Source organism: Pantherophis guttatus, chromosome 8, assembly GCF_059756535.1.
Source record: "Pantherophis guttatus breed Tessera chromosome 8, ASM5975653v1, whole genome shotgun sequence".
In the NCBI taxonomy this organism is placed as follows: Eukaryota; Metazoa; Chordata; class Lepidosauria; order Squamata; family Colubridae; genus Pantherophis; species Pantherophis guttatus.
The window spans coordinates 52,115,578-52,128,251 of NC_142070.1; the positions used below are offsets into that span (position 1 = coordinate 52,115,578).

The 12,674-nt window shown below is 34.6% G+C and overlaps 1 long non-coding RNA gene across 2 annotated transcripts in view; it reads left to right on the forward strand.

The window, feature by feature from the left end:
• LOC148112635 (uncharacterized) overlaps positions 1-10,347 on the forward strand; it is a 28,027-nt gene extending 17,680 nt beyond the window's left edge. Inside the window, exons 2-3 of one of the 2 annotated variants that reach the window (XR_015729276.1) lie at positions 5,746-5,823; positions 9,313-10,347. This is a non-coding gene — a long non-coding RNA (uncharacterized LOC148112635). Of the gene's footprint in view, positions 1-5,745; positions 5,824-8,555; positions 9,156-9,312 lie in introns of those variants that run through there. The other variant, XR_015729275.1, reaches the window with a different exon arrangement.
• The last annotated feature ends 2,327 nt before the right edge of the window (positions 10,348-12,674 follow it).

Here is a 12,674-nt window from a genome sequence, read left to right on the forward strand (position 1 = left end):
TCTTTGCAAAGATATAAGTTCTTCAACCTGCTTCTGCTAAATATTTTTCTTTTGTACTTCTATTCTTTCCCATGTTCAACATTCCATGTAGGATGCATGTGATTCTGATAGCAATTTTTTTTAAAAAAATATCAATGGCAAAATATGTTTAACCCTGGTTTTCATAGTTAACATCCACACAAGCCACAGTTCAAATATTTAAAATACTTATGAGGACCCAGTTCTCCAAAGAGAGCCGCAGTAAGGATATAAACAGAAATAAGAGAACAATGTATGTCAGAGCTTTGTTTTGTTTTGCTATTATTGCAGCCTATCATACTGTTGGAGAGATAAATTATTCCATTTCAGTGGCAGTTTGTCTCTCTGGAAGTGGGAGCTACAATGATAAAAGAACGTCGAACTTTATTTGCATATACCGGTATATTATGGCTATTGGATACTGCTATATAAATTCTCTATATGCAGAGTATATGCAGTACATGTCACACATGAAGTTCTTTCCATTCATTTCCACGCTAGAGAGCCCCCTTGGTCTGAAAATGCCTCTTAACAGTTTTGTATTTGGGGTGGAGTCAAAGAACAAAATTCCAGCTATAAATCTGAGTTTGGGTTCAGAACTTTTGAGTATAGTATTGAAGCCATTCTTACTTTTCATCTAAAATTACTTTTTAAATAACTGCTTTAAGAAATATAGCATTGTCTACACAAGTGGCAGAGTCATAAATCTGGCCCACATCTGCAACAACTAGCAATTTTATACATTTTTCTTTTTTTGAAGAAAAATTAATGTCATTTTTCCCTGTATTTTTTCACAGTAAAAGTTTTCATTGAAGGGAAAATGATTTAAGATTGTTTTGCAGAATTGTTTCAAGAGTAGCCTTTTACAAAATGCTCCCTACTTTTTCCCCAGTGAATCTGGAAAGTTGGAACTTTATCAGGTTTAGAAGCAAAAGCTGAGATTTCAAAATGTATATTGTGTTATTTTTATTTCTGAAAAGTTTATATTCCACATTTTGATTTAAATATGCTTCAGGTTGGCTGTTTTTAAAAGCACTTGAAATGTTAAAACATACATCTGACAACAAAATCAACTGAATTTAATTTCAGGTTTAAATTGTAGTTATAGCATTACAGCAAATGGACACTTTCACTTACATTTATAGTGCTACTCATCTTTGTATTTCATATCTCCACTGTTTTTTTCTCTTTGGTTAAAAAAAAAAATCATCTTCTACTACTAATTGCTCTCCCTGACACTGGCTATCATAAAACATGGGAGCCTAAAATGGGAGAACGATTAAAAAGATTTGCCACTGACTATTCTGGAATCACCATCCAGCTCCTGCTACTTTGGGAAACAGGTAAATTCCCCATATAATCCTTACTGGGGGTGGGGAGGGAAATGGTACTATTGGTCAAACTACATGTTTCAATAAATTCCTATATGAATAGCACAATTATTTAGATAGCAGCTTAGTAATTTAGATGTTTCCAGGTTAAATATAACATCTTTCAGCAAATCTAAATATATGTTTAGTATTGAAAAGCAGTTGTTTCCAGATTCAAGATAAAGAAAAAGTAAATGTAGCAGGTGCAAAAGTTTGGATTTCAAAACTATGGCATAAAAAATAGCTCCCAAATGTTTTTATAGTCAAGTAGTGATTTTTCTCATTTTTCTCGTAGTTTCTTGCAGAAGTCTTCTAGATCAACAATACTTTTAGGTCTTTGCATAAACAACTTGTCTGAGTTCTCCCCATAGATTTTCAAAACTATCAAGTCACCATGAAGGTGATTCCAAACCCTGTATATTGCTGTCCTGTAGTACTTCATGGTTGATCTATAGTTTGTATTGTTGCATTTTTGAAATATCCAACCACTTTTCAGCTTTAATTTCAAATTAAATTAACCGATTGAGGGGGATTGAGCTTTCTCACCTCATCATACTTATCATTCTTTATTTATTTTTTATATTTATATTTAAACTTTATTTAATTATAATTTATTTCATTCTGTGTCAAAAATAATACAACTTTAACAATACTTATTAATTTAGCATATAGCATATCAAAATGACTAGTAATATAAATTAACATTTAAACTAGATTAGTAGAACCCAATGGAACATCAATTTAATATTATTTTTTATCAACTTTAACATCAATGCCCAATAGAAAGCCAAATGGATCGATTCGACCGGAAGCATCACAGCGAGACAGTCAGGGAATTAGCGGGCTCCGATGAGCTCTGCAAAACCCCAGATGACGAACTGCTGCCAAGGGGTCTTCGGACCGGAAACATCCTGTAGGGACGGGGAAGAAGGAGAGGCACCTCAGAAAACCAAGAGGAACAGGCAAGTTCCTTGAAGATCAGAGGAAACTCTCTACGATTCAGCAGCGGGAGCGGCAGCCATTGCGGCTGTCAAGAAGCTGGAGCAACTAGGCTAAGTATTGAGCAAGAGCAGTGACTGGAACAGGGTTTTTGAAGCTGGGTGAGTGACAGCCAACCCACAGGTGAAATAACAAAAAAAAAAACTTTTAAGCCAGCATAAAAATAGCGGCCAATGGGCATGGGGAGAAGAAAAGAGGATGTATGAAGCGGAATTTAAAGGGACAAAAACCCAAAAAGAAAATTAACTTTTGAATAAAATTATTTGGAAAACTTTAAAAACTAGAAGAAGTAACCCCAAAATTGGCTAAAGGATTGGAAAGAAAATAAATAGATCCTTTTTTTGAATGTTAAGAAAAACAAAAGAAAATTGGACAATAAGCCCTGCAACAGAAATGCTGTATAACTAAAAGATAAATAAAAGAAAAAAAAGAGGGGGAAAAGGATTGTTCAACTTGGACTGGACTCTAAAATCAATTTGGTATTTTCAAAGTTAAAAAGAAGAAAAAAGAAGCTAGTAAAGATTGTTAACGTGGATTGAAACAATCCACTTAGTTATCAGACAACTAAGAGGAATTGTGGATTGTAAAGAGACATCTTCAGGAGAAAAAAGAACATTGCAATTTGGAACCTTTGTTTTGGAAAATTCTGAACTTTAATAATGATAACAGCTGTGAGAGCTTTTGGGGAGGATTGCTTTGTCTGCAAGCAACTTGACTTTGGGAGGGGGAAAAAAAAGGAATACAACAAAACTTTTAAAATTCGAATAATATCAACCAAGAAAGAATAAAATGGTGCAGGAAATTAGAAAAATAATGACAATTATGTACTCGCCATAGAAAATGGAAATAAGAGAAATAATTACAATGTTACATGGAGAATCGAAACTTGAGGACCCAAAAATTGAGATAGAGCATGCTCAAGCTGACAAGGAAATAAAGATGGAGAAACAAGACATAGAGACTGAAAATAAAGAAGAAGATAAAGACAATGAGATTAATTTTGAAAAATTAATTGAATATGTGGATAGTAACAATAAAAAGGAGGTTTTTAGAGATTACATTGGGATTAACAATGGAAAAAACAGAAAGGTGGAAAGAGACAAAGAAGGGTAGAATATAAAGAACATAAAAAACTTTAAATGATTACACTTGGATTAACAGTAAAAAGAGAAAAAGGAAAGAAAAAGGGTGGAAAACAACAGGAAATGTAGGGCAAAATAGAAGAGTCCAGGACTTTGAAATACAGAATGATTACACTGGGATAAACAGTGGGATAAACAGTGGGATAAACAGTAGGGAAATAAGAAAAGGAGAAAAGAGATGGGAAACAATGGGAAATATTTATTTATTTATTTATTTATTTATTTATTTATTTATTTATTTATTTATTTATTTATTTATTTATTGGTTCAATTTATATGCCGCCCTTTTCCGGAGACTCAGGGTGTCTTACAATGCGTTAAGCAATAACCTTAACACTTTGGTATATACCTGCTTAGTAGGGCTTTGCCCCCCCCCAAACGGTGTTCTTTTTTATACAAAGTCAGCTTATTGCCCCCACAAACCGGGTCCTCATTTTACCTACCTTCGAAAGGATGGAAGGCTGAGTCAACCTTGAGCCTAGTGAGAAATATAGGGCAAAATAGGAGATTTCAAGATTTTAAAGTGCAAAAGAAAAAAGGGGGAAAGAAAAAGGCAAAAATAAAAATGAAAAGGGAGAAAAAGAGAAAGAAATGAAAGAAATATGCTATATATACTTAGAATTGAAATATAAATTGTAGTAAGAAATAATGAGAAATCATATGACTGTAAAAATAAAATGAATAATAATTGGAATATTTTTGTTTGCATTTTTGAAATTTAGATAATGACAAGTTTTTAGAAATATGAATAAGTTTAAATTGTAACAATTGAAATACCTTTAATGGTATGTGGTGGTGAAAGTAGAAATGACTAAGTTGTGGCTTTGAGCAATATATGGGGACAGCTATGTGATTAGAAGATAACAGCTAGAACATTTTTAAATTTAACTAGGGAAACTGTAATAATTGAAATATTTTTAATTGTATATTGTGGTGAAAGCAGAAATGATTAAGTTGTGGTTTGGAGGAACATATGGGGAAAAGGTTTGGCTTATTATTATCATGTAAACATAATTAATTGATTTGTAAGAAGTTGGATTGCCTGAAAACAGAAATAATTGGAATATCCATATTCATATTTTTGGAATTTATATAAACATATGGGGAAAATTATTTGGTTCATGATTAATATACAAAGAAAAAAAGATAGTTATATAACTAACTGATTTATACTAAAATGTTGGATTGTATTATCAAAGGAAATGTATGTTATAAAATAAGTGGGTTTATTATTCCTATAAGAATTGAATAATTGTAAGACTACATAATTAATTAATTTGAGGATGAATATAAAAATAGATGACAATGGGAAGGGGTACAACATAGAATAGAAGGGAAAAATTGAATTTGGTTAAGATTAGAGATGAGAATAAAGGGTAATATTGGTTAAAAAAAATAGGTGAGAATAAATATCATGGCAAAAAAGGGAAGTATAGAAATTGTAAATTTAGTTGAAATAACTAAACACTGTTTAAATTTGTAAATTGGCCAAATACTCTGTTCAGAATCCTGAATCAGATTCACACCTCACATGGTGTCTGCTGGGACTCTGTATAAATGAGACATAGTATCCTCCCCTCAATGTGACTGCAGGATTCAACATTAAACTGTAGATCATATCATGACCAGCTGGAAGCTGAGGGCATAAACAGGTCCAGTATCTGTTTTTTTTTTTTTTAATATAAAGATACTGCGCTTCAATAGTTAGATGGCCTAGACATTGATATTTGAACATAAATCTTTTTAATAATGTATTTAATAATAATATATTAATAAATTATTATTATATTGATCATACAGTCAGATGTTTACACAGGATTTGGCATTTTGTCCACTTATCAAGTTCTTCCCAAAGACCTGGGATAAGCAGATGTTGATATTTTATGATATTAGAAGAATTGTCAAAGATGTAAGCTGTTCCAAATAAAGCTGCCTTTTGCAATTGACAGATAGGGATTTTGTCAATGTCAATAATGTTCAAATGATGTTTTGAATGTTTCAGGATTGCAACCAAGATGCCTATTATTATTGGTATATTATCTTCAGTGCATTGTCTTCATTGTCTTTCAGATATCCTTCCAATGCATCTTTTTCTTTTTTTGTATCTAGTATACTTGCAACATGCTCCTTGGTAAGTAGTCTGTTAACATCACTGCATGGTTAAAGGACATGATTCATTGTCATTATTTTTCTCCCTTCTTATCCAATGTTTTTAGTTCTGCTTGACTCCAACCCACTATTACAGGGATTCCTCAACTTATGACCATGACTGAGCCCAACATTTCTGTAACTAGGTGAGACATTTGTTCGGTCAGTTTTTCCCCATTTTATAACCTTTCTTGCCACAATTGTTAAGTGAATCACTGCAATTGTTCAGTTAGTAACATGGTTGTTAAGTGAATCTGGCTTTCCCATTTATTTGCTTGTCAGAATGTCACAAAAGCTGATCACATGACCCCTGGACACTGCAACTGTCATAAATATAAGTCAGTTGCCAAACATCTTAATTTTGATCACATGACCCTGAGGATGTTGCAATAGTCATAAGTGTGAAAAACAGTTATAAGTCGCTTATTTCAGTGTCATTGTAATTTCAAATGCTCACTAAACAAACTGTTGTAAATCTGGAACTATTCATATATCAGTCAATGCTGTCATTACCCTGTTTCCGCCAAAGGGCCTGGTGGCTCAGCAGACTGATAGCAATGTGATTAACACCAGCTGCAATTACTGTAAGTTCGAATCTCACCAGGCTCAAGGTTGACTCAGCCTTCCATCCTTTCTAAGGTAGGTAAATTGAGGACCCAGTTTGTGGGGGCAATAAGATGACTTTGTATAAATATACAAAAGTATGAAGGCTATTGCTTAATGCATTGTAAGCCGCCCTGAGTCTCCGGAGAAGGGCGGCATATAAATCAAATTAAAAAAAAAAAACATCCCTTGATAATAAGCCTAATCGGGCTTTTGAACGCATGGCAGTTAGGCCAAGCGCTTATTTCAGGGTTCAAAAAAAAATAAGACAGGGTCTTATTTTGGGGGAAATACGGTATAATTATATATACTTATAGAAGCAGCTCATTTTCATCCCCATGGGTGATAACTGATCATATGGATCAGTGTTTCTCAACCTTAGACCAGACCTCTTAAAGTACCCAAGATTGAGAAACACTGATCTAGGCCTTCTGATTTCAGAGGCAGATATATTCAAATGTATTAACATTTAATTGAAATTCTTCCTTTTTGCCCAGGCAAAAATGAAAACTTGTACTTTCTAATCAATTTGCATATTTAAAAATGTCAATAATACAAATACCTTTTTTTAAGGGAGGAAAAGGATAGAAATAATGAGAACACCTTAATATGGTCCTCTTTTTAAAACATTATAGATTATTAATGAATAACAGGATATCATTTATAAAATTGAACACCATTAAAGCTCAAACTGGGAAAATGTATTAAAAAGGGTAACAGTATTATATTTTATTAGGTTTACATTTAGTGCAATGCTATTTGTGAGTCATTTGCCACTTGTTTTTAGAACTAGGTATGCAAAATCAAATTTGCTTCCCAACTACAAATTATGTGATGAATGCTGTGAAATTATATACATAATGTTCAAATTTTCTCTATAGTTCTCTATGGTTCAAACCTCTTTGCAGTTTTTAGTCTCATCTGATTTAAACCAATATCACTAAGAAATTAACTTTTGTTCTGCAATTAAACCACAGCAATCATCTACATCATTTAAAGAACTGATTCAGGGTTATAAATTAGAAATTGTCAACGCTCTGTAAATATGCCACAGTATTGTTACTAAATGCCACTCAGTGAGATAATAAGCAGGAAAAAAGTTTAAAATATGAAAAAGAAAGTGGCTAGGTATCAAGCTAAAATTATTGTGATTAAAAAGACAGGAACATTTTCAAATGAAGTCTATTGTTTAGAAAATTGGAGGGCAAAAGGAGCCCGTTTATAACTTAGATAAAATTAACAGATTCTTTAAAACTATTTCATACATAACCAAAATGATTTTAGTGTGTAGGCAAGAAAGGTAGACAAAGATGAACTTATTTTCAAGCTGAAACCATGGGTAATATTTTTTAGGAAAAACATGCATAAAATTAGTCTCAAAGGCAATACTGATAATGATACTTATTCTGGGATTGTAGATCCAGATGGCATGACTCTGTAGTGAGAGCTATTTTAATTGCCCCGTCTACTCCAAGTGCCCTTCCTTTTTTTCATCAATACTCAGGGGCTCTCAAATAAAGGTTGGTTTCTCCTTTTCCTCCTATCTAAGCAGATGGTAGTCCTGTTCATTTCTTTCCCCAAGCAATTCAGAATTCAGCAGCTAATAATAGCTTTTCTTTGGATATTAAATTATTTTGTTCAATCTTATCTTGCTTTCACAAAAACAATTTTATTACTTTCATCACATAACCAAAACAGTACCTTTATTATATAACCCTTTTTGATTGGAAACTCCAAGAGGAGAAATAAAACAATAATAGGGAAAGGGCAGCTACAAATTATTCCAGATTACTCTATTCACAAATCACAGTTTCACATTTCAAAAGTTGGGCCACCTTTCAAGATGGACACTCAACTTGCAGCATGCACTAAAGCACAGATTCAGAGAAAATGAAAGATGAGACAATTAACTATATGGAAAGTTAGGAACAGACAAATCAGTTGGGTTTCTTAGCAACATAATAGTTCAACTTGTATTTGAAGACAAACAATACAGTACCATAAGTCCAAGCAGATCAAGTAAATATGTAATCAGTGAACAGAAATAATTTAAGCATTAAATATAAATTCTGTGTTGGGCTATCATCAAGCTCTTCTTTATAGCAGCACTAATGTGTTGTTATCCAGTTTAGAAGCTAACTGAAATTTTGCTGGTTTAAAGAAAGCACTTCCAAGCTTTTTTGTCTTAGCAATAAAACAGAAAAGTTCAGTGTGAAGCAGAAGAAGAGCAGAGAAGAAAATGGATGATCAATGACTTCTTTGATATCAATTATAGGCAGCAGAAGATCTGTGATTCTTCTGGTGTCAGTTCTTCATACCATGATGTGATGTTCCCTGAAACTGGAGACCAAAGGAGGAATTCTCTTTCTTTCCTCATCACTTTTCTTACAATCCATGACATGTGTTAGGAAATGGCTATTGTCTAACTAGTTGGTCAGGCAATATATAAACTATCAATACGTTTGTCTAAAGGTATTATATTACTTTAAGACTGTATTGCATCATTCTGTATCCTGATTAGCTAAGCTCTGTAGCCAATGTACTTAACGGGAAGCCTGAATCATGGCTAAAAAAAACACTGTACCATTTTATCTGCTTATTTGCTGTTACTCTCTACCTGATCTCTCTGCATGATCACTGTTTGATCATTGCTACTTGTTGCTTTCTACTATTTATTGAATGTTTTAATACTGAACTTGTTCCTGTTTGAAACTCGAGAAGAACTGTTTTATTGTGTAATGACAACAACTGGTAAGAAGACTTTTTATTTGGAATATCCCTGAATTGATATTTTAACTATCGCCTTATCTGTGTATGACTTGGATTGTTATTGGACTTTGCTTTACTTTCTTCTAAAAGTAAAAGACTACCACAACTCAGTGTGTCAGTATATTAACTGTGGTTATTCACTCTCAGCCCACTTTCATGTGCATAGTCAAGGCGTACTCTGCTCAGTAACCCATAACATCAGTTATGAGCCAAGAATATCTTTAACAGCATGTTTTTCCAACTTTTTTTTCTTTCCCACTCAGCTGTTCTGATCAACTCTGGATTGGAATCTGGGATGGAAGTAACTATCAGTGACTTGAGGGAAAGAAGGGTATTCACAGCCATGAACATTAACCAAATTGGAGGTGTTGCCTGCAATGAAGTGGAACACCAGAGCTCAGCCACACAGAACCATTTATACCAGCAAAAGTTTATTGTGGAACAAAACAAACAAACAAAAAAAGGCCATGGTGACCAATCGGTTAAAAATCCATGTTTCTGACAAATAATGAAGTAACTTTGCATCAGGGCAAACCAAATATATAGATAAGCCTACAGATCTTTCCAGAAATTTGATTGCTTTCTGATATAGGTCTCTCCAAAAGCGTGAGTTCATTAATACTAACGTAGAACTCCATATCTTTTGGAAGACATTACTGCTGGGAAAACTGGCCTCAAAATCTGATTTACAGTGAGTGTTGTCTTGGGATTACATATCAGAGTAGCAAGGCCAATTGAAGCAGAAGGAATTGGTAGTCATCAAAGTAGTCAAATGGCCCCGTGTTTTGATCTGATTCCATTAACTCTTGCTACACATTTGTATAAATTTTCTTGCAGTTTTATGCTAGTTTTTAACCACCTAGAATATGATATATAATAAAAATAAAACAACCATCAATAAGTGCTCAAAGTACCACACTGCCTCCATATTATAGTATAGTTGTGGCCATTCAATATTTCTGTACTGGCACAAATCCTTCACCACCATCTCTACTACCACTTTTTCAAAATAAAATTTGAAGGTTTCTATAGCTATTCCAAAAGATTTATTAGTTTGTCTTTCAGAGCCTTGTGTGAGTTTGATTAGTTTTTGGGTGGATGAGGGTTAAATAACAAACAGTCTTGTTCAAATACTTTTATGGGTCCAATCATATCACTTGAAATATGGACTAGATATGCATTATTTATGTGAGAATTGTCAGGGTCACACTGCCAAACTGTTTCTAAGACTGCAGTCCCAAAAAAAAAATCAGGCATTAAATAATTCAGTTGTCATTGAGGAAAAAATACAGGACTCTCTGGGCAAATATCAAAGCAATCTAAATGTACTGTGTATAGAAGACATATCAGGCAATGGCAAATGCATGGTTATTATTCTGCAAACATTTTGCTGGCACTGCAAAGTTTCAGAGAGCACAGATTGCAAAATTAGATGTCTTCCACTTGAAAACGGTCTGCCTCCCACTTTTCACAGACAGATAAGAGAAAGAGAGAGGGAGGGAGAGTAGCTTTCAAATAATGGCTTTCGAACTAATCATGAATTTAAACTGTTTAAGGGTCATCTATAGCTGGAGATTTTATTAAATGCAGAGTAGCAGAAAGAAGACTAATATGCTGTACCTGAACAGCCATTGAATAAACCAGTTCTAACAGTAAATGAAGTATATTTCTCATGATTATGAAATAAGAAACACAATCTCTAGACTCTGAATGTTTAACTTTAACATGTTAACATGTTAACAATATGTTTAAACTTTTAACATATTGTGGTAACCCAGGGAATCCTTGAATACTGCGGGGAAATGGTGGTCAACTTTCTCCAGTTGTACGTTGCAGAACTGCTGATCCTCAATGTTACTTACATAGTAGAAGCAAAAACATTTTTGCATATTTCTTACTTTTTATAATATCCTTTTTTCTCAGTCTAAGGCATGTAGTGAAACTAAAAAAGTTACTTGGAAAGAAAAACAGACCCATTATCTCAGTCATGATGGGTTTGTAATCCTAGAACTGCTATGGTTGCTTTACTTCATATATACTTTGGCTAAAAACTAAATTGTATTTTCTCTGTTCTTTACATACAGAATAATTTCTGGTTTGTGTAATGTATGAAGTCTATGAGTTTCAGATATCTGTTGAATTCCTGAATTCACAACAAAGATAGTTTCTGGATTTCCTGATGTATACTTTATGAACTAATGAAAATACAACTCATTATCACACTGTTATTTTGCAATTTCTTGCAATCCACATTTAAAATTGGATTTATGGAATGCTATAAAAACATATTGCGTAACATTTCCTAATTAATGTGCCACAAGTAACATTTCTCAATTAATGTGTCATATTTCAACAATCAAGAATTTTAGTTTTTGCTAAAAGACCCAGCCAATACTTCTGGAACATTGAAGGACATAGATTGGAACAGATTAGGACATTTAGATACCTTGGTCTCTCACTCGCAAGGGACATGGAAGGCACACCTGGAGCATACATTGCAAGCTGCCAATAGGTCCTCAAATGCAATTAAACATTTCTTTTACACAGGCGGAGGTCAATTAGTACCTGCTACCTTAAAATATTTGAGGCCAAAACATTGGCGCAAATTCTTTATGGGGCACAAACAGGAATCCTTGCAAAGAAAGACTTGCTAGAAACCATACAAACCAAATTCCTGTGAGCCATCTTAGCTGCACCCAAAGGAACTTCAAATGCCCAGTTAAGAATTGAGACAGGTATGCCACAAATTCAGGTAATTTAATTTAATTTAATTTAATTTCCAATTTATATACCGCCCTTCTCCCTGAGGACTCAGGGCGGTGTACAGCCAAGATAAAAAACATAGAATACAAATATTAAAACATTTAAAAATATATATAAATTTTGGCCCGAAAGTTAAGAATCACAGATTAATTAAAAGAATTTAAAAATTTTAAAAATTTCTTCTTAAGCCAACCCGGCTTGTTGAAAAAGATAGGTTTTCAGGGAACGACGGAAGGCATTGAGGTCCTGGATTCTTCTTATCTCCGGGGGCAACTGATTCCAGAGGGTGGGAGCCCCCACAGAGAAGGCCCTCCCCCTGGGGGCCACCAGCCTACATTGTTTGGCTGATGGCACCCTGAGGAGGCCCTCTCTGTGGGAGCACACGGGTCGATGGGAGGACATCGGTAGCAGCAGGCGGTCTCGGAGATAGCTAGGCCCAATGCCATGGAGCGCTTTAAAGGTGATAACCAACACCTTGAAGCGCACCCGGAAGACCACCGGGAGCCAGTGCAGCTCGTGCAGGAGTGGTGTTACATGGGAGCGCCATGTTGCTCCCATCACTACCCGCGCTGCTGCATTCTGGACCAGCTGGAGCCTCCGGGTGCTCTTCAAGGGGAGCCCCATGTAGAGAGCATTGCAGTAGTCAAGGCGAGAGGTGACGAGGGCGTGAGTGACTGTGCACAAGGAATCCCGATCAAGAAAGAGCCTGGAAGATGATGATCATTTATTGGCTAAAAATGCATTTCTTTCCAGAGGGACTGTCCCCACTAGTGTTGACTAACAACTTCCCCTCCCCCTGGAAACAGCTGATAGACCACAAGCTGGGCTCTTATGGGCTCTCACTGGTATTCTTACTGTCCCT